The following is a 23199-nucleotide window of genomic DNA, read 5'->3' on the forward strand; positions in this document are numbered from 1 at the left end:
TGTTAAGGGATAAGAGAGTTTGATGCTCAACATTGCTGTGGAGGAACTAAGTCCTTCAGTCATTAGCATATGACTTTATTCTCATATGTTGGAATGTTCTATATCTCTAGACCTTACGTTTACATTTCTAGCCAGAATAGGTCAGAGAGACTCAAATTGTTTTTATTCTCAGTCTTTTCTTTTTACTTTTTGGGAAGATAAACTATCCCAGCTCAGCCCCAAGGATTTCCACTTATGGGGACGAGATAACAATAGATTTGCCATGTGTGTAAGGGATTAGTTATGAATATGTTGCATGGACAACCTTGTCTGTGAGGAGGTTGGGAATTTAACTTTCAACAATTAATTAACAAATTGATTTGATTGTTAATTTTTCATGAGTTTCAGCACACTGTAATAACCTTGATATATGCTCAAAGTTGTGAAATATATGCTCAAGTTGTGAAATCTCATTTCTATTCCAATTCTTTTATTACAGAAGTGACTACTGTATAACTTATGGGTTCTGCAGCAAGCAAGCTTATAATTTATCCATATCTTATTAGTGGAAACAGGGGCCCCCAAAGGCCTCTGCTTAAAGGTATTCTGCATTATAATCAGATGGAACATTGATAAAATTGACATTCTATCTTCTTATTCAAAATTTATATGACACATGACCCTATCCAATTTGTAGATGAGATATTATAATAGAAAAAAGGGACTTCTTCACAAGCAATAGTTCAGACTTCGACTCTATGTATAAGCATAGTGTGCACTGGAATTCTAATATTTTCTATACATGAATCTGATTTCTTGTCTTTTTTGATTTATTAAAGTTTTTCATCATTATTTTAATGTCAAGACTATTATATTATGTCTTAGTTCTTAAGAATACCTCCAAGGAACAGAAAATGCTAATAAAATGCTTTAATTAGCCCACTAATAACTGAAAATTGATTCTAGAGAAAGACTATTCTGCAGTAAAGTATGTCTTACAGTAAAAGACTTCAACAAACACAGACTACTGAACAATGAAATTCAAGATGGTAAAGTTGCAATATACTATCAATAATTAAGAAAGTACTTATATATTTTTCCATTTTCCCAAAAATATATTCTTATATTTTTTCCAATAATCAGGAGCAGTCCTGATTTTTGCTTTTGCTTTTGTCTTCCTTCCCTTCTTCCTTTCCTTTTTCTTTCCTGTCTTTTCTGTCTCCCTTTCCCTTTAATTTGGTATATTAAAGTTGAAAGAAAATTGCTTTCAGAAAAAAGTTTTCTTAATCATTTTCATACTATACTCTGTGATTTAATTTGACTATACTGAATGGTCTGATGAAAATATGTTTGATTCAGTGCATTATTTTCAAGTCACAGTTATATCCATATTTGATGTGAAATCTTTGAATTTCTGTAATTATCAGATTGAAATGGGATGCATTTATACTTTTATTAGTGAATAAGAAATATTTTAACTTCACATATAAATAATGTTATTTTTTGAAAGTTTTTGATTTGTATGGTCATGATCTAATTGGAAAACATAAATCTATTAAGGAAATGGATATATCACCATGTTATTATTAAATCATTTTTTCCAGTTCACAATTTGATTGAATATAATTTATTATTATTAAGTGTTAGTGCTGTTAAATATTTTCTTGAATTAAGAACCTTAAGATCTGAGGAATGTTTATATTTCTTTACAGGAAGAGGGAGAGAGTGAAAGAGAGAAGGCTGTCAAGTATGTGACTTCTACTATTCTCTTTTAAAAAATAGTTGTAGTTTAAGAAAGACAGGTTTTCACTATTGAATTAGTCTTTCTTGGAAATTAGGCAAAGAAAAACAAATAAGTGAACATATGGAATTTTCTTGGACTTTATCTGCTTACACTTGTCATTTTGAACATATAATCATAAAATGTGTTTAAGAAAATTAATGCTGTTACCTAAATTTTCTGTTTTCGAAGCACCAAACACTTGGACTCTAAAGCTAATTTTTATTTTCCTAAAGTAATCTAGCTATACTAAAACAGAATTTTAAAAGCTGATGATAAAATTTAATTATCAGATAAAAGAAAGTACATAATTTCTAACATTAATAAAGTATTTCTGATATTCTTCTTTGAAGCACCCATGTTTCCCAGGAGTGCTTAAACATTTTTTTGCTATGGACTCTTTTGTCATTCCTGGGAAATCCATGGATCGTCTTCTCAAAATTGTATTTTAAATACTTAAAATGAGTTAGATAAAATTACAAATTATATTGAATACTCATCCATCTCTCTCTATTGATCTATCGACCTATTGATCAATCAATCTATTGTCTATCACATCTCTATTAGCAATGTAAATTAAAAAAACAGTGATTTATTAATAATTACCACTACTGCAATTCAGGGATATTAAATCATATTTTGAGATTTCAAGGAAACCTGCAATTTGCTATGAAATTATTTTGGATTTTCAATGGTAGTAAAGTCACAAATGTTGCCAATGCTAATATGGTTTGTTGCCTATATTTAAAACTAAAGAAAATAGTAAATTCCACTTTGGCATTTGTAAACATATGGTGTAATAACTTTTTCCATCTGAGATTATGGGTTCACTGTTCCTTACCTATGGACTTTTTGACTTGTCTGTGGATCCTGCATTAACAACTAGCAAGTATATTGAGTGCCTGATTTTTCACTCTAATAGATGTCTGTGCTATTCTGATGGGTAAGATTCGATTCCAATTCCAGGGTAATTCATCATTTGGCAGCAAAAACAGCACTGCAATGAGATAGCTCTGATCCAGTGTGAAAAATGCAATAGTAGAAGATTATGCTAAGAAATACTTTGGCAACACAGAGAGAAGGGTTAACTTTCCAGAAGGGTATATGGCAGGAAACATAAAATGCGATGGCATTTATGATAACCTCTGAAATACGTAGAAGTCCATTGTACAAAAAGTTGAAAGGGACACACATTACAGATTTAGGTAATAAAAAAAAGTGTAGAGACCCTGAAGAATGGCAGTTGATATTATATTGCATGTTTTATTGTTATTATTGCTCCTGTGTTGTTTTTCCTACATCATGTGCATGAATCTATTATTAGATCTGTAAGTAGGAAAAAAGTCAGCATGGAATGTGTATTTTATGTGTATCTCTGCTACATTTAATAATTTTATTATTTATTATATACATATTATATATTATATTTCTGCTATATTATGACAATTTCAGAAAGTACTATTTTTTCCTTTATCATTATAAAGAAGAGTTCCACTTCCAGTTATGGTGGACTAGATTCTACAAAACAAAATCTTCCTCAAAGTTGCCAAATTAGTGGACTGTTGATCAAGATCCCAGAGAGATACAAACCTAAAGAGAGACCATTTTTTACATTGGTTTTCCATTTAGAGCAATGGCCAATCCAAAAATCTTCAACTGAAATTGTAGGTATCTGAGAAGAAAGCCATTCTTAGAATCTTGGTAGTTAAGTTAAGCTGTCTTGAGTTACATGTGGCAGCAGTGAAATTGGAATTTAGAACCATCAATTAGGAGGGGCCGGGTTAAGGATCTGTCTACCTCTTATTTGGGACCCTTTTAAAGCCTGTATCATAGCAGTAATCATGAATCAGAAAGAGACAATTCCTCATCTACAGCAAAACCAAATTCCAGTGAGAGTTCAAACTGGTTTAAGATGACCTAGCCATAATTTAATTACCTTCCTAAAACAATATCAACTTTTCTCTGGAGAAAGATACCCTCAGAAGAGCCATAAATTATACTTAATATTTTTCTTAGAGAATAAAATATCCAGCAATCAATAAAAAATAATGAGGTTTTCAGAAAGATAAAAGAGTAGTAACAATTCAGGAGAATACAACAGTGGAATGAAATACAGAAGATATTGATGAATATGATTTGTGCTTTAAAATAAGTGATTACGATATTCAATAATTTAAATAGTAGTAGAAGGGCTCATGAGATAACTTTCAACTGTAAAAAAGAATGAAAAATCATTGTAGGAAAGAAAAATAAATAAATAATATTAAAAGTCAGTAAATAAGTTTAACAGACCTTATGTAAAGTTATAACAAATCATTCATAACAGAAAATAATCCAGGAGAAAATGTACATACAAAAGCACAGAGGAATAAATTTGGTAAAAATTTTTTAAATAGTCTGTTTGTCAGTTGGAGCTGCCACAATAAAATATGAACTGGGTAACTTACACACAGAAATTTATTCCTCAGTTCTGGAGGCTGGGGTGTTCAAGATTAAAATCCAGAAACATTGGGTTTCTCAGTGAGATTCTTTTCCTGACTTGCAGACTTGCCTTTACAAGGAGGAGAGAGAAAGAGAGAGTAACTGAGAGAGAGAAGCAAGATCTCTCATCTCTCTTATTAAAAGGACAGTAATCCTATGATGAAGGCCCCAAGCTCATGGCCTCATCTCAATTCATTTATCTCCCAAAGGCCCAATCTCAAAATTATATCACATTGAGTCAGGTTTTCAACATAAGAATTTTAAAGGGATACAATTCAGTTCACAGCAAACAGTATATAATTTGGTAAAACGTTCTTTTAAATGTAATTAGAGTTAGTAAAGGAGGCAACAGAATAAGTAGAAATGATAGTTAAAGAAACGGTAGTAAGAATTTTCCAAAACTGACAAAAGAATTTTATCCAGATTCTGGAAGATTTTTGAGTGAGACAAGCTTAAAGGAAATACATCTGGCATATTACATGAAAACTATTAAGCAGAATATGCAAAATTTTAAAGTACGTAGAAAGCAAAGAGAAATGTAGGAATGGTAGTTGACTTGTCAGTAAAAACAATAGTAGCCAGAAAAAATAACATATCAAATTGTTACCAAAATGCTGAAAAAAAATATTGCCAACATAGAACTCTAAACCCAACAAAATTTCCTTCAAGTAACAGGGGAAAATATACCCATTTTCTACAGAAAATGATCAACATGCTATATAAAGGAAAAGACATGAACTAAATATCCAGTTTCATTGTCCACTACTTCCTTAAACACTAAGCAGTTGATTTATTTAATAAATTGGAATGCAGTGTGAACTTTTCTATCTTTGAGCTTTTTCTGTTAGGTTTTGTATAATATCTAACCACCCACCTACTCAAAAGGCAACTCATACTTTAAGAACTTGCAAACAAATCCCATTTGTTCCATTAATCCTTCCCAATATATCTCTGCCAGTGGTTACACCTCCTGTTATTTAAATGTAGCACAAAAAAAGATCATTATAATTCATCATTGATATGCATACTGTCCTGTGATATTTGCATACTGTCCTGTGATATTTCTTTTGCCATTTCCTAGAGTCATATGTTCCTTTTAATTAAAAATAATATTGTCTTATATCTTGCCTAAAAAATTAGATGGTAATGCCCTTGAGGGCATAATTGGTTTATGTCTATTGATTTCTCTAGTTCAGATAAAATATTCTACATACATTTGTTACTTATTAGTTATAGAAAAAAATTCTTATCAATTACAGAAAAAAATGGGTGTGTATAAAGCATATATGACTACTATAGTAATTTCCTCTCCTGTCATATAATTATTTTAATCACTATAAAATGTGACTTATAATTTCATTCTTGCTGTTTCCTCTCAAATTATTGCCAATCAGTTTGAATGAAGGGACGTATGGTTTTCCTGGTTATCAGTACTATATTCATTAAGAAACTATAATGTGAATACAATATAATGCTGGAAATGCCACTGAACTAGCCAATTATTTTACATTAATTTAACTAGGCATAGCATTACTTGATGCTCAAGTGCTATAAAAACCATTACAATTAAATGGTGATGTACATCACTTCTTTTGTATCTAAACAGGAAAATGTACCTATATATACTATTTATTGAACATACTGAAATATGACTTACTGTCTCTTTCCAAATGGATACACATACATTGTCTGTGGTAAACAGGATACCCTGCAATTAATGAGCTGCATCAACTTTTTATCTTAGTTTTATCATAATCCTCCTGTCTGTTTTTGTCAGCTTTGGGAAATAATTTTTATTCATTCTCTACTTCATAGTTCTTTTCTAATTCCTATATTTCTTGATTTTTATTACAGTAACAAATGTTCTGTAGTAATTATATTATCAAATTTGTGTGACAAATTCTTTTAATGAAATAAACAATATTTACTTCTGAAGCTTTCCTTTTGAACAACTTAGAAGATTCCACTTCATTAACACTAATTTTTATATTTTTCAAATGCCTAAGTTTTAAATTATTTTATTTTAATTTCTGTTTAAGTTTGATCTATATAGGTAAAACTGAACAACTACAAACCTCCAGTGCCATAACTAATGACAAAAAAGTAAATCTACAGGAAAAAAAAAACAACCAAACAAAGGAGCGGAGCCAAGATGGTGGTGTGAGTAGAGCAGCGGAAAACTCCTCCCAAAACCACATATATATATGAAAATATAACAAAAACAACTCTTCCTAGAATAGAGACCAGAGGACACAGGACAAGATCCAGACCACATCCACACCTGCGAGAACCCAGCACCTTGCAAAGGGGGTAAGATACAAGCTGTGGTCCAGTGGGACCCAAGCACCCCTCCCCTCAGATCCCGGCGGGAGGAGAGGAGTCGGAGCGGGGAGGGAGAGGGAGCCCAGGACTGCTGAACAACCAGACCCAGCCATCCACACCAGAGTGCAGACACAGTGCATGCCTGGGGTCCTGGATACTAGGTAAGCAGGACAGCAAGACCTGTGAGTGGGTCCTTGAGGCCAGCGCATGAAGACAAAGAAAAACGAGCAGCTTTTTTTTTTTCTTTTCCTCTTTAATTAATTATTTAATTTTTTTTTTTTTTTTTTTTGGCAAGTGCTTTTTGGAAGTCTTAAAAGGACAGGGACCCCAAAACCGGATGGAAGCATCCCAGGTCACTTAGTCCAGAGGCAGGGAATCTGGGGATCTCTGGGCACTCTAACCCCCTGGGCAGCAGGAAGCATGGAGGCCCCTCACAGAGATAAATAGCCTCCCGGCTGCTCCCCCTCCAATGTGGCTCCACCATTTTGGAGCAGCAGCTGGAGCCAGGCAACGCCCATAGCAACAGCAGAGATAAACTCCATAGAAGCTGGGCAGGAATCAGAAGCCCTGTCTGCGCACAGCTGCCCAGCACAAGCCACTAGAGGTTGCTGTTCTACCAGGAGAGGAAGACCAAACCCAACAAGAAGGGAAGTTCTTCCAGCTGTCACTCATCCCAGCTCTGCAAACTATTTCTATCACCATGAAAAGGCAAAATTACAGGCAAACCAAGATCACAGAGACAACACCAGAGAAGGAGACAGACCTAACCAGGCTTCCTGAGAAAGAATTCAAAATAAAAATCACAAACATGCTCACGGAGATGCAGAGAAATATGCAAGAGCTAAGGGATAAAATCTGGACAGAGATCACAGATGCCAGGAAAGAGATTACAGAAGTGAAACAAACTCTGGAAGGATTTATAAGCAGAATGCATAAGATGCAAGAGGCCATTGATGGAATAGAAATCAGAGAACAGGAATGCATAGAAGCTGACATAGAGAGAGATAAAAGGATCTCCAGGAATGAAACAACATTAAGAGAGCTGCGTGACCAATCCAAAAGGAATAATATCCATATTATAGTTACCAGAAGAAGAGAGAAAAAAAGGGGTAGAAAGTGTCTTTGAAGAAATAATTGCGGAAAACTTCCCAAAACTGGGGGAGGAAATAATCGAACACAACACAGAAATACACAGAACTCCCAACAGAAAGGACCCAAGGAGGACAACACCAAGACACATAATAATTAAAATGGCAAAGATCAAGGACAAGGAAAGAGTTTTAAAGGCACCTAGAGAGAAAAAGGTCACCTATAAAGGAAAACCCATCAGGCTATCATCAGACTTCTCGACAAAAACCTTACAGGCCAGAAGAGAATGGCATGATATATTTAATGCAATGAAACAGAAGGGCCTTGAACCAAGGATACTGTATCCAGCACGATTAACACTTAAATATGATGGAGGGATGAAACAATTCCCAGACAAACAAAAGTTGAGGGAATGTGAATCCCACAAACCACCTCTACAGGGCATCTTACAGGGACAGCTCTAGATGGGAGCACTCCTAAAAAGAGCACAGAACAAAACACACAACATATGAAGAAGGGAGAAGGAGGAATAAGAAGGAAGAGAAGAAAAGAATCTACAGACAGTGTATATAACAGCTCAATAAGCGAGTTAAGTTAGGCAGTAAGATACTAAAGAGGCTAACCTTGAACCTTTGGTAACCACGAATCTAAAGCCAGCAATGGCAATAAGTACATATTTTTCAGTAGTCATCCTAAATGTAAATGGACTGAATGCACCAATCAAAAGACACAGAGTAATAGAATGGATAAAAAAGCAAGACCCATCCATATGCTGCTTACAAGAAACACACCTCAAACCGAAAGACATGCACAGACTAAAAGTCAAGGGATAGAAAAACATATTTCAGGCAAACAACAGCGAGAAGAAAGCAGGGGTTGCAGTACTAATACCAGACAAAATAGACTTCAAAACAAAGAAACAAGAGATAAAGAAGGACACTGCATAATGATAAAGGGCTCAGTCCAACAAGAGGATATAACCATTCTAAATATATATGCACCCAACACAGGAGTGCCAGCATATGTGAAACAAATACTAACAGAACTAAAGGGGGAAATAGACTGCAAAGCATTTATTTTGGGAGACTTCAACACTCTACTCACCCCAAAGGATAGATCCACCGGGCAGAAATAAGTAAGGACACGGAGACACTGAACAACACAGTAGAACAGATGAACCTAATAGACATCTATAGAACTCTACATCCAAAAGCAACAGGATATACATTCTTCTCAAGTGCACATGGAACATTCTCCAGAATAGACCACATACTAGGCCACAAAAAGAACCTCAGTAAATTCCAAAATATTGAAATTCTACCAGCCAACTTTTCAGACCACAAAGGTATAAAACTAGAAATAAATTCTACAAAGAAAACAAATAGGCTCACAAAAACATGGAGGCTTAACAGCATGCTCCTAAATAATCAGTGGGTCAATAAACAAATGAAAATGGAGATCAAGGAATATATGGAAACAAATGACAACAACAACACAAAGCCCCAACTTCTGTGGGACACAGCGAAACCAGTCTTAAGAGGGAAGTATATAGTGATCCATGCACACTTCAAGAAGGAAGAACAATCCCAAATGAATAGTCTAACATCACAATTATCGAAACTGGAAAAAGAAGAACAAATGAGGCCTAAAGTTAGCAGAAGGGGGGACATAATAAAGATCAGACAAGAAATAAACAAAATTGAGAAGAATGAAACAATAGCAAAAATCAATGAAACCAAGAACTGGTTTCTTGAGAAAATAAACAAAATAGATAAGCCTCTAGCCAAACTTATTAAGAGAAAAAGAGAATCAACACAAATCAACACAATCAGAAATGAGAATGGAAAAATCACGACAGACTCCAAAGAAATACAAAGAATTATTAAAGACTACTATGAGAACCTATATGCCAACAAGCCAGAAAACCTAGAAGAAATGGACAACTTCCTAGAAAAATACAACCTTCCAAGAATGACCAATGAAGAAACACAAAAGCTAAACAAAGCAATTACGAGCAGAGAAATTGAAACAGTAATCAAAAAACTACCCAAGAACAAAACCCCTAGGCCTGACGGATTTACCTCGCAATTTTATCAGACACACAGAGAAGACATAATACCCATTCTCCTTAAAGTTTTCCAAAAAATAGAAGAGGAGGGAATACTCCCAAACTCATTCTATGAAGCCAACATCACTCTAATACCAAAACCAGGCAAAGACCCCACCAAAAAAGAAAACTACAGACCAATATCCCTGATGAATGTAGATGCAAAAATACTCAATAAAATATTAGCAAACCGAATTCAAAAATACATCAAAAGGATCATACACCACGACCAAGTGGGATTCATCCTAGGGATGCAAGGATGGCACAACATTTGAAAATCCATCAATATCATCCACCACATCAACAAAAAGAAAGACAAAAACAACATGATCATCTCCACAGATGCTGAGAAAGCATTTGACAAAATTCAACATCCATTCACGATAAAACCTCTCAGCAAAATGGGTATAGAGGGCATGTACCTCAACATAATAAAGGCCATATATGATAAACTCACAGATAACATTATACTGAACAGCGAGAAGCCGAAAGCTTTTAGTCTGAGATTGGGAACAGACAGGGATGCCCACTCTCCCCACTGTTATTTAACTTAGTACTGGAGGTCCTAGCCACGGCAATCAGACAAAACAAAGAAATACAAGGAATCCAGATTGGTAAAGAAGAAGTCCAACTGTCACTATTTTCAGATGACATGATATTCTACATAAAACGCCCTAAAGACTACACTCCAAAGCTACTAGAACTGATTTCAGAATACAGCAAAGTTGCAGGATACAAAATTAATACACAGAAATCTTTGACTTTCCTATATACTAACAATGAACCAATAGAAAGAGAAATCAGGAAAACAACTCCATTCATAATTGCTTCAAAAAGATTAAAATGCCAAGGAATAAACCTAATCAAAGAAGCAAAAGACCTATACCCTGAAAACTACAAGTCACTCTTAAGAGAAATTAAAGGGGACACTAACAAATAGAAACTCATCCCATGCTCGTGGCTAGGAAGAATTAATATCATCAAAATGGCCATCCTGCCCAAAGCAATATACAGATTTGATGCAATCCCTGTCAAATTACCAGCAACATTCTTCAACAAACTGAAACAAATAATTCAAAAATTCATATGGAAACACCAAAGACCCCGAATAGCCAAAGCAATTCTGAGAAAGAAGAATAAAGTAGTGGGGATTTTACTCCCCAACTTCAAGCTCTACTACAAAGCCATAGTAATCAAGACAATTTGGTACTGGCACAAGAACAGAGCCACAGACCAGTCGAAGAGATTAGAGACTCCAGACATTAACCCAAATATATATGGTCAATTAATATTTGATAAAGGAGCCATGGACATACAATGGCAAAATGACAGTCTCTTCAACAGATGGGGCTGGCAAAACTGGACAGCTACGTGTAGGAGAATGAAACTGGACCATTGCCTAAACCCATTCACAAAAGTAAATTCAAAATGGATCAAAGACCTGAATGTAAGTCATGAAACCATAAAACTCTTAGAAAAAAACATAGGCAAAAATCTCTTAGACATAAACATGAGTGACCTATTCTTGAACATATCTCCCCGGGTAGGAAAACAACAGCAAATATGAACGAGTGGCACTATATTAAGCTGAAAAGCGTCTGTACAGCAAAAGACACAATCAATAGAACAAAAAGGTACCCTACAGTGTGGGAGAATATATTTGTAAATGACAGATCCGATAAAAGCTTGACGTCCAAAATATATATAAAGAGCGCACCCACCTCAAGAAACAAAAACCAAATAAATTAAAAAAATGTGCAGAGGAACTGAACAGACAGTTCTCCAAAAAGGAAATACAGATGGCCAACAGGCACATGAAACGATGCTCCACATTGCTAATTATCAGAGAAATGCAAATTAAAACCACAATGAGGTATCACCTCACACCAGCAGGGATGGCTACCATCCAAAAGAGAAACAACAAATGTTGGCGAGGTTGTGGAGAAAGGGGAACTCTCATACACTGTTGGTGGGAATGTAAATTAGTTCAACCATTGTGGAAAGCGCTGTGGAGGTTTCTCAGAATTCTCAAAATAGACTTACCATTTGACCCAGGAATTTGACTCCTAGGACATTACCCTAAGAACGCAGCACTCAAGTTTGAAAAAGACAGATGCACCCCTATGTTTATCTTAGCACTACTTACAATAACCAAGAATTGGAAGCAATTTAAGTGTCCATCAGTAGATGAATGGATAAAGAAGTTGTGGTACATATACACAATGGAATATTACTCAGCCCTAAGAAGAAAACAAATACTACCATTTGCAACAACATGGGTGGAGCAAGAGGGTATTATGTTCAGTGAAATAAGCCAAGCGGAGAAAGATAAATTCCAAATGATTTCACTCATCTGTCGAGTAGAAGAACAAAGGAAAAACTGAAGGAACAAAACAGCAGCAGAATCGCAGAACCCAAGATTGGACTAGCAGGTACAAAAGGGAAAGGAACTGGGGAGGATGGGTGGGTAGGGAGGGATAAGGTGGGGGAAGAAGAAAGGGAGTATTATGATTAGCATGCATAATGGGGGGGATGGGAGAAAGGGGAGGGCTGTACAACACATAGAAGAGAAGTAGTGATTCTACAGCATTTTGCTATGCTGATGGACAGTGACTGTAAAGGGGTTTGTGGGGGGGACCTGGTGTAGGGGAGAGCCTAGTAAACATAATATTCTTCATGTAATTGTAGATTAATGATAAAAAATAAATAAAAGCAGTTCCTGTGTGGTGATCTCCAATAAGTTCTTCACAATGGTATAAAGGGCAAATCAAAGGGTGGGCAAAGGGTTTGTTTGTGTTTATACAGAGGATCAAAGCCTAATTTGGCTACCCAGAAAACGAATTAAGATAAGATATGAAGAACTTCCAACATCAACATTCTCTGGAAGAGTCATTCAAGAAGATGATCATCAAAAAACTTCAACAAAATCCTGGCGCTGTTGCTGTTGTAGCTGCATTCATCCCACGGGTTCCTGGAGTTGCCATTGGAATGAAGAAGGAGATATCTAAGCTGGCCTGTGCATACAATAAAATAACAAATTTGACTGGCTCTATACTGTCGGAACTCAACCAAGAATTAGGAGAAGTTCAAGTTGCAGTGCTCCAAATTCTTGCGACTATAGACTATCTACTGTTGAAAGAACATATGGGATGTGAACAGTTTCCAGGAATGTGTTGTTTTAATTTGTCTGATTTTTCTCAAACTATTCAAATTCATTTAGACAATATTCATCATATCATTGATAAGTTTTCACAAATGCCTAGGGTCTGTAACTGGTTTTCTTGGTTTCACTGGAGATTGCTGGTAATTGTAGGTCTGCTTTGGTTATGTAGCTGTATTGCTATTATGTTAATGTGTGTACGCAATTTAATTAGTAGTTAAAAACCTGTACATGCTTATGTTACTCTACAAGAAGATATGTCAAAGCAATAATCAATCTTCCCATGTTTTCTTCCATCTGCTACTTCTATAGCTTTTCTTCTTCCTTCTTAATTACAACCCTTAAGTAGAATTGGTGCCTCATATCGAAATTACTGAGTATCATAATTCTTCCAAGTGGTAAAAATACCTCAAGACAAATGCTGGGCATAGAAGCCACAGGGCATAAATCTGCAAAGAAGTAAAAAGCTAACCTTTTCAAACAATATTGCTTCTCTCTCACTTACCAACTTTACATTTCCCTGTATGGCCCCAGAAGGTGACTGGTTAGCCAGAGACAGGTAAGATTCCTCAAGGGAGGAACAACCTAAGACAGGCACAGTCGCAGGGAGGCCATCAGGTGAGAAATTGGGGATCAACAGAGGTGAGGCTCAGAACGTCACCCCCCCTGTTTTGAGAGAAATCTTCTGCATCTGTGGATGTTTTGTTGCTCTTGTCTAGCTTGGATTAATACTTAGTCTATAGGCACAGACCTGATCATCTACATTTGCCCTCTTACAGCACTAAACTATGTTTTCTACCTATATCTTGCATCTACCTACCACTTCAGCATTTTATTAAAAAAATAATAATAATAATAAGGGAGAAATGTGGGATTCACATATAAATCAAGTATAAAGTCAAATGAATATTCATATTTGACCTGATTGTTTATATTTCATGATGTGTGATCAAAACCAAGAGTTTCTCTGATGACTGCCCTTGCACTGTTCACCATGTAAGAACTTACTCACTATGTAAGTATTTGTTCCCCATGTAAGAACTTGTTCCTTATGCTTCAGAAGATTGGAGACTGTTGAGAGTTGGGCTTTGGGTTGATTAATGATTGTGCATTGAGTCCACTATACAGAATTTTATTGTTGTTAACAATCATTTGATCAATAAATATGAGAGATGCCCTCTCAAATAAAAAACAAAACAAAACAAAAAAACAACCAAACAGTTGATATTTCAAAAGAAAGAAGGTTAGTTCAATAATCAACAATATAATTTATTTTTAAAAAACAATGCTGAGTTGCCCTTTATCATTAGGAGAAAGGGAAAACTTATGATTATTAATTATCTCCAATGATCACATCTGACCCAATAATTACCTGTGGAAGAACAGTTCTAAGACTTATAAGTGGATGTGGAGGAGACCAGCATATTCTGTAATATACCTGAATCCAAATCCTAAGTTTCAAATGGGCTAGTCAGTTGAATAGTTTAGAATGAATTTTTAAACTGAGATGATGAGTTAAACATAGAGTTGTAAATGACAGGAGAAATGTGTGTTTTACTCTTAATCTCTTTCTTCCAATGACTATCTTGCTATCTGCATTGTTACTCTTCACTTTACCCAGATACCTCCACTGGAAATCCCAAGCTATCTCAGAATGAATACTAAATATTTGTTAACACGTGGGAACATATGCTATATATGCATCACTTTGTCTCATTTATAAGTAACAATGTAAAATATATTTTACATATTTCAATTGTAATTATTTGTCTCCTCTATTTTTCTAGTGTTTTGAAATTGTAGATTCACCACTTTCTCTATGCCTTTTAATTGAATTATAGTTTACATATGGTCTTATATTAGCTTTAAGTATACAACACAGTGGTTTACCAATCACTAAATTACTAAATCCTCTTCCCAACTAGTGCAGTTATCATCTGTCAATATAGAAAGATGTTATGGAATTATTGGCTGTATTCTCCATGCTGTTCCCTGTGATCAACTATATTATAATTGAGAATTTTTGTGCCTTTTTATCCCTCTCCCCCTCTCCACCACCTCACCCTAATCCCTCCCCAGTGGTAACGATCAATCACTTCTCAGTGTCTATGCATCAACTACTATTTTGTTCATTTTGTATTGCTTTGTTTTAGATTCCAGAAATCAGTGAAATCATATGCTATTTGTCTTTGTCCACTTGGCTTATTTCACTTAGCATAATACCCTCTAGATCCATCCATGTTATTAAATATGGCAGGATTCCTTTTTTAAATGGCTGAATAATATTCCATTGTGTATACATACCACCTCTTCTTTATTCATTCATCTACTGATGGACACTATGATTGCTTCCGTATCTTGTCTATTCAAACAGTGTGGTGATAAACATATGGATGCATATACCTTTTAGAATAGGAAATTTTGTTTCTTTGGGCAAATTCCTAGGAGTGGAATTACTGTATGGAATGGTGTTTCTATTTTTAGCCTTTTGAGAAACTTCCATACTGGTTTCCACAGTGGCTGCAACAATTTACATTCCCACCAATAGTGTAGGAGGTTTCCTTTTTCTCCACATCCTTGCCAACACTTGTTATTTCTTATCTTTTGGATAGTGGCCATTCTGACTGGTGTGAGGTTACATCTCCTTGTGCTTTTGATTTGCATTTCCCTGATGATTAGCAATGTGGAGGATCTTTTCATCTGCCTGTTGGCCATATGTATGTCTTCTTTGGAAAAATGCCTACTCAGGCCCTATGCCTAATTTTTAACTGGGGTAATTATCTTTTTGGTGTTGAGGCATATGAGTTCTTTACATGTTTTGGATATTAACCTTTATCAGATATGTCATTAATGAATATATTCTCCCATAATGTAGACTGCCTTTTTGTTCTGTTGATGTCCTTTGCTGTACAGAAGCTTTTTATTTGATAGTAGTCCCACTTGTCTTTTTTTTTGCTTTTGTTTCTCTTGCTCAGAGAAATGTGTCCAGAAAAAAATTGATAATGGTTAAGTTCATGAGATTTTTGCTTACATTGTCTTCTAACAGTTTATCACTTCCTGTCTTATACTTAAGTCCTTATTACATTTCAAGTTTACTTTTGTTTATGGTATTAGACAGTAATCCAGTTTCATTCTTTTGCATGTAGTTGTCCAGTTTTCCCAACACCATTTATTGAAGAAACTGTCTTTTCCCCATTGTATATTCATGGCTCCTTTGTAATTTATTGATTGACCATGTATGGGTGGGTTTATTCCTGGGCTCTCTATTCTGTTCCATTGATATATATATATATTTTTTTTCTTGTGCCAGTACCATACTGTTTTGATTACTGTAGCTTTATAATATAGCTTGAAGTCAGGGTACATAATATGTCCAGCTTTTTTCTTCCTTCATAGGATTGCTTTGGCTATTCAGTGTTTTCTTATGCTTTCATATAAATTTTAGCTTTATTTAGTCTCGTTTATGAAAAATGCCATTGGTGTTTTGATAAGAATTCATTGAATCTGTAAATTGCTTTGGGCAGGATGGCCATTTTGACAATATTAATTATTCCTATCCATGAGCATGGGATAGATTTCCTTTTATGTGTGTCTTCTTTAATTTATGTCATCAGTGTCTTATAGTTTTCAGAGTACACATCTTCCACCTCTTTGGTTAGGTTTATTTTTAGGTATTTTATTATTTGATGTGATTGTAAATCCAATTGTTTTCCTAATTTCTCTCTAGTTCATTGTTAGTAAAGAGATTTCTGTATATTAATTTTGTGTCCTTAAACTTTGGTGAATCCAGGTATTAGTTCTAATAGGCTTTTGGTGGAGTCTCTTGGGTTCTTTATAGTGTCATGTCATCTGCAAATAATGACAGTTTAGCTTCTTCCTTGCCAATTTGGATGCTTTTTATCTCTTGGTCTTGTCTGATTGTCATGGCTAGAACTTTCAGTAGTATTTTAATTAAAAGTGGTGAGAGTAGGTATCCTTGTCTTCTTCCTGATTTTAGAGAAAAGCTTTGGCTTTTCACCATTGAAGATGATGTTAGCTGTGGATTTGTCAGATATGACCTTTATTATGTTGAGGTATATACTCTCTATACCCATTTCAGGAGTTTTTATCATGAATGGATGTTGAATTTTGTCAAATATCTTTTCAGCATCTTTTGAGATGATCATGTGTTCTTTTATCCTTCTTTTTGTTAATGTGGTATATGACATTGATTTATAACTATTATACCATACTTGTGTCATTTCAATAAATCCCACTTGGTTGTGATGGATGATCTTTTGTTGCATTTTTTAACTTGGTTTGTTAATATTTTGTTAAGAATTTTTGCATCTATGTTCATCAGGGATATTAGTCTATAATTTTCCTTTTTTGTAACATATTTGTAAGGTTTTGGTATTAGAGTGCTGCTGGCCTCACAGAATGTGTTTGTAAGGATTTTCTCTTACTTTTTGGAATACTTTAAGAAGGATAGGTGTTAGCTCATCTTTAAATATTTGGTAGAATTCATCTTTGAAGTCATATCATTCTGGACTTTTGTTTGTTGGGAGTTTTTGATTAAGAATTCAGTTTTTTTGCTTGTAATTGGTCTGTTAGATTTTATATTTCTTCCTGGGTCAATCTTGAAAGGTTGTATTTTTCTAGGAATTCGCCCTTTTCTTCTAGGTTGTCCCGTTTATAGACATATAATTTTTCATGGAATTATCTCATAATTTTTTGTATTTCTCTGGTATCCTTTGTGACTCTTCCTTTTTCATTGCTGAGTTTGTCCTCTCTTTTTTTCTTGATGAGTGTCGCTAAGGATTTGTCTGTTTTGTTATATTCTCAAAGAAACTGCTCTTATTTCATTGATTTTTTAATATTGTTTTATTCTTTGTTATTTATTTCTGCTCAGATCTTTATTATGTCCATCCTTCTACTAACTTTGGGTTTCATTTTTTCTTTTCCTAGTTTTTAAATTGTGAATTTAAACTTTATTTTGGGTTGTTCTTGTGTCTTGAGATAGGCCTGTATTGCTACCTACTTCCCTCTCAGATCCGCTTTTGCAGTGTCCAACAAATTTTGGACTTTTACTTTTGTTTTAATTTGTCTCCATATAGTGCTTGATTTATGTCTTAATTTGTTGATTGATTCACTGATTTTTAGAAGCATATCCTTTAGTCTCCATGTGTATGTGGGCTTGTTTTGTTTTATTTCTCATTTCAAACCGTTGTGGTCTGAGAAGTTGCTTGATACAGTTTCAATAGAGACTCTTTTTGCAGCCTAGTATATGATCTCTTTTAGAGAACCTTCTATATACACTTGATAAAAATATGTATCCTGCTGCTTTCAGGTGGAATAGTCTCTAGATACCTGTTAAATCCATCTGATCTAATGTATTGATCAGTGCCTTTATCAATTATCTGTCTATTTGTTGATGTGACTAGTGTATTAAAGTCTTCTAAAATGAATGAGTTACAATCTATTTCTCCTTTTAATTCTTTTTTTTACATATTTAGGTGCTCATATTTTCGGTCCATAGATATTTCAGTAGTTATATCCTCTTGTTGGACTGACCCTTTATTATGTAATGTCTTCCTTTTCCTCTGTGACTTTGTTTTGAACTCTATTTTGTCTAAGTACTGCTCCTCCTACTTTTTTGTATTATTTGAATGAAAAATCTTTTTTCTTACCTTCACTTTCAGTCTGTGTATGTCTTTAGATCTGAAAGGCGTCTCTTGTAGGCAGCATATTGATGGGTCTTGTTTCTTTATCCACTCTGCCACTGTATACATTTTAATTGGTGCATTCAGTCGACTTACATTTAATGTAGTTATTGATAAGTGTGTATTTATTGCCAATTTATTAAGTGTTTTCTGGTTGTTTTTGTAGCTCCTCTTTAATCCTTTCTTTCTCTCTTACACTCATCTCTTGTTATTTGATGGTTTTCTTTATTAATATGCTTGTTTTTTTTATTTTTGGGTGTTGATTCTAGGCTTTAGGTTTATGGTTACCATGAGTTTCTTAGATAGTTTTCTAAATCTGTGACAGTCTATATTCAGTCACTCTATTTCAAACACAGTCTAAAAGTAGTTGTGTTTTATTCTTCTTCCTCCTCCACACTTTATGTATAAGATGTCATAATCTGAATTGTTTTTGTGTATCCCTTGACTGATTTTATGTATAGTTGTTTTTACTACCTTCTTTTTATTTTTTTACCCTTGCTTGTTTGGTAAGTAATTGGGTCTGCTATCTTTACTACTTTACTGTGGGTTTATTTTCACTGATGAAAAATATTCAAGTTAAAGACATTCCATCTACAGAAATCCCTTTAACATACCCTGTAAGGCAGGTTTAGTGGTCCTGAGATCTTTTAACTTGTGTTTATCTGCGAAACTTTTCATCTTTCCTTCCATTCTGAATGATAACCTTACTGGGTAGAGGATTCTTGGTGGAAAGTCCTTGTGTTTTAATACATTTAATATTTCATGCCACTCCCTTTTGGCTTGTAAAGTTTCTGCTGAGAAATGTGCTGATAGCCTCATGACGTTTCCCTTATAAGTAGTATTTTGTCTCTTTCTAGCTGCTTTTGATAACCTCTCTTTATCCTTAATCTTTGTCATTTTAATTATAAGTATTGGTGTTATCTCCCTGTGGTTCCTCTTGTTAGGGGCTCTCTGCTCTTCTAGTACTTGGGTGTCTATCTCCTTCTCCATATTAGGGAAGTTTTCAGCAATTATTTCTTCAATGATACTTTCTTCTCTTTTGTCTCTCACTTCTCCTTCTGGTACCCCTAGTATGTGATTATTGTTTCATTTGGAGTTGTCACACAGCTCTCTTAGTATCTTCTTGATTCTAGAGATTCTTTCTTCTCTTTGTTTCTCAGCTTCATTATTTTCCTGTTCTCTAGTTTATGTCTTTTAGTTGTCTTCTCTATGTGTAGCAATCTATTCTTCATTCCCTCCATTGTATTTTCCATATCAGTTACTCTATTCTTCAGCTCTGAGTGGCTCTTTTCAAATCTATCTCTTTGTTGAAATCCTTCATGAGATTGTCAACACTTTTCTACAATCAGCATGTTTAAGAGTGTTATTTTTAAATCTTTATCAAGAAGATTGGTGAGCTCCATTTCATTTAGTACTCTTTCTGGTGTCTTATACTGTTCCTTTGTTTGGAACATTCCTCTGCTTCCTTATTTTTTTCTGGTTTTCTGTGTTTCTTCCTAATACAATCCACTGTGCTTCCTGGTCTAGAGAGTATGGCTCTGTGAAGAAAGTGTCCTGTGGTGCCCAGAAGCTCAAGAGTTTTTGCTAACCTTTGCTTGTTTGTCCTTTGTCATGAAACTGGCTGTGAGCAGGACCACCTTTCTTCCTGTCTGCTGGCAGTGGTTGGACTCTGTCTGCAGAAGCACTTTGTGAGCTATGCAGGGGTGCCTCTGTTAGGATTGCTGTATATGGGGCTGCTTCTCTGCCCTTCTGCCAGTGGTGGTTGATCTCATTCCACTGATTGCTGTCTCATCTCTACAGGCTCTTTATGAGCCATGTGGTGATTCTTCTACTGTGATCATTGCGGGCACAGCCACTTTTCCATGCTCTACAGTTATGGTGGCACTAATTGTCCAGTGGGACAGACAGGACAGGTGTGCAAGTGAGTGTGGCATGGAGCTGGTTCATCAGTGAGGAGGAAGGGGTGTTTGGAACCTGTTCCTGGAGGTGCCTCTCCAGTAAGGTTGAGAGAGGGCCAGGAAGCTTGGAAAGCTTCCCTCCACCTGGTAGATAGTGAAGTCTCCCTTTGTGTGCCAAGCAGCAAAGTCTGACACTGTTGGTACAAGAGACCTGGGTGGGTGGGCAGGTGCACAAACAAACACCTCATGGCTGATCTGCCAGAGAGGAGAATGGAGCATTTGGGGCTGGCTCCTGAGTCTTCATCAGTTGGGCTCAGGAAAGGCTTGGAAACATACACCTGCCCTTTTCCTGTGGAGAGAGCTCTGTACACTCCCCACCCTTCTGTCACTGTCTGACTGTTGGTAAGTCTTTCATACTGCCACTTTTATATTGGGTGTCAGTAGGATCAGTGGAGTGTGCCTGTTTTCCACAAGTGACAGGAGTGTCAGCCTCCCAAAGTGCTCCAAGTCTCCCTGGTATCCAGCCCCATTAATCTTCAAAGCCCAATACAGTGTGGACTTGTGTTCCCAGAGCAGATGTCCAGGGCCAGTATATAGAGTTCCTGAGTACTTATCCCTTCTCTGCTCTGTTCCTGTGCCTCTCATTTGTGGTCTGGGATGGGGGAAGGGATTGGGTCCCACTAGATTTGGGCTCTGCCACTTTTCTCTGTGTGGTCTTTTCCACCAGGTGTAGGTGGTCTGTTCTGCAGTCTTTGGATCATTTTTAAGGTTAGTTGTATTTGCTATAGTTGCTTCCTTGGTGTGTATGTGCGGGGGAGGTTTCCCCTTTGCATTCCAACTCTGCCATCTTTTTTGCCAGAAATCCTCTTTCTATTCTTCCATTACTTATTTCCTTAATTTACCTTTAATTTTTTTATTTCCTATATACCAGCTAAAATCTGTATTAAGTAAAAGTTTTTCAGAGACTATCATTCTTGATAATTTCCACATCATCAAAATGCTTCCAAATATTTCAATATGAATATTCTTGGCTAACTCCTCTTGCAGATCATATACCATTTTAAACAAAGAGGAAAAAAATCCATAAGTGTATAACTATTTGTCTTTTCACAGATGTAAGCCCAACAATATGATATGGTGCTTAAAGTATTTTATGATATTTGGGTGATTTTAAAAAATTTCTATTAGTTTACTATAACTGTTTTACAAAACCATGGCTAGTTTTCTAACTCTACATCTACTCAATATGTTCATCTCTGGTTATTATACCCATATTTTCTTACACTGTCTTATATGATCACAGGTGCACGTGAACTCGAGGCTTTGCTTTTAATTAACATGTTAGACCTTCATCATGTAAAATTTTCTGATTTTTTAATACTTGTACATTTCCTCAAAATAGTTATTCATCTCTCTCACTCTCCCTTTCCTTTTTCTTTTTTAGTAGCAGTGGTATATTGAAGAAGGAAAAGAAATAAAAAAGATGGGGAAAAAAAAGAGGACCCTGGAGAAAAATAAGAATTTGATCTGGAATAGAGGTGGGAGAGGTCAAGACCTGAACACTTAACAAATTAACTATACAGCTACTTTCCTTAACTTTTATTTACTATCTTCCACTATCCTGTCTCCATTTCACCATTATTCACTTACTTTCTCTGACATAAACACTTCAACTCTGGATCAATTAAAATAAGGTCTTTTCTGTTCTGAATATAAATACTATTCTCAGTATAACTACAAAAATAGAAATTAATAATAAACAAATATATAACTAAAATAAATCCAAATTAAACAGGTGGGAAATTTTTATTAAATAAATGGTAGATAGATCTACAAGTTGATGTTTTCTTACTTCTTTTGAGTGCTCAATATTAACTAAGATTTTGTATCACATTTAACTTCTACTAAAGTTCCCCTTCTACTAATCCAAATTTTTACTTAATCCTACAATCTCAACCTTATGAGCTTATTCTCATTTCATTCTATTTTCATTATCAGTATGGAAATTTTCTTGCTAATTACCAAAATCAATAGCATTAATCAAAACTTCCTCGATTCCTTTTTATGACATATATATCTATTTTAATTTACAACTACCACCTTCTACCATCATATAATTTTGTTGCTTTTGTTTTGTTTATGAAGTACCTATTTTCCTATGCATACACTTGGTCCTTAATTATTTTTAGTTTGTGTTTTCTGTTCTCAATATCTAGGCTTTCTGAATCACTCCTTTCCATTCACTTTAACTTCATCTCTACTTATCCTTTCTATTTTATACGAAAATAGAATATTTTTAATAGAACTAGTAAAATTCTTATTTTAGCTCTTAAATGATTTCTTTTTACAGATAATATTCTTAAATAGAAGCCCACATGTCTCTTACTATCTTCTGATTTGCAATCAAACTCATATAATATTATTGATATAATAGCACGGCATATGCTGTAATAAAGATAATCAATTATTTTCATTGTTAATTCCATTAAAAGTATTCTGTATGTCTCTTTATTTTCAGGACTACAGCATATTGTACTGATTTTTAAAAACCTCTACTTTATTGTTGTAATCACTATCTTTTCACATCTTTCTTTATCATTAATGCCTTATCAATTATCTTTTTTGGTCAGTCTTTTTCCAGTACTTTATTAAATATCAGCGTTTTATTAGTCTTCTGCTCT

General features: G+C 35.0%; 1 long non-coding RNA gene across 1 annotated transcript in view; it reads left to right on the forward strand.

Moving 5' to 3' along the window:
- The window catches only part of LOC140849391 (uncharacterized), a 134020-nt gene that overhangs the window by 13381 nt on the left and 97440 nt on the right, over positions 1-23199 (forward strand). Inside the window, exon 2 of the long non-coding RNA XR_012131139.1 lies at positions 1692-1726. This is a non-coding gene — a long non-coding RNA (uncharacterized lncRNA). The remainder of the gene's footprint in view (positions 1-1691; positions 1727-23199) is intronic.

This window comes from Manis javanica, chromosome 5 (genome assembly GCF_040802235.1).
Source record: "Manis javanica isolate MJ-LG chromosome 5, MJ_LKY, whole genome shotgun sequence".
Classification (NCBI taxonomy): domain Eukaryota; kingdom Metazoa; phylum Chordata; class Mammalia; order Pholidota; family Manidae; genus Manis; species Manis javanica.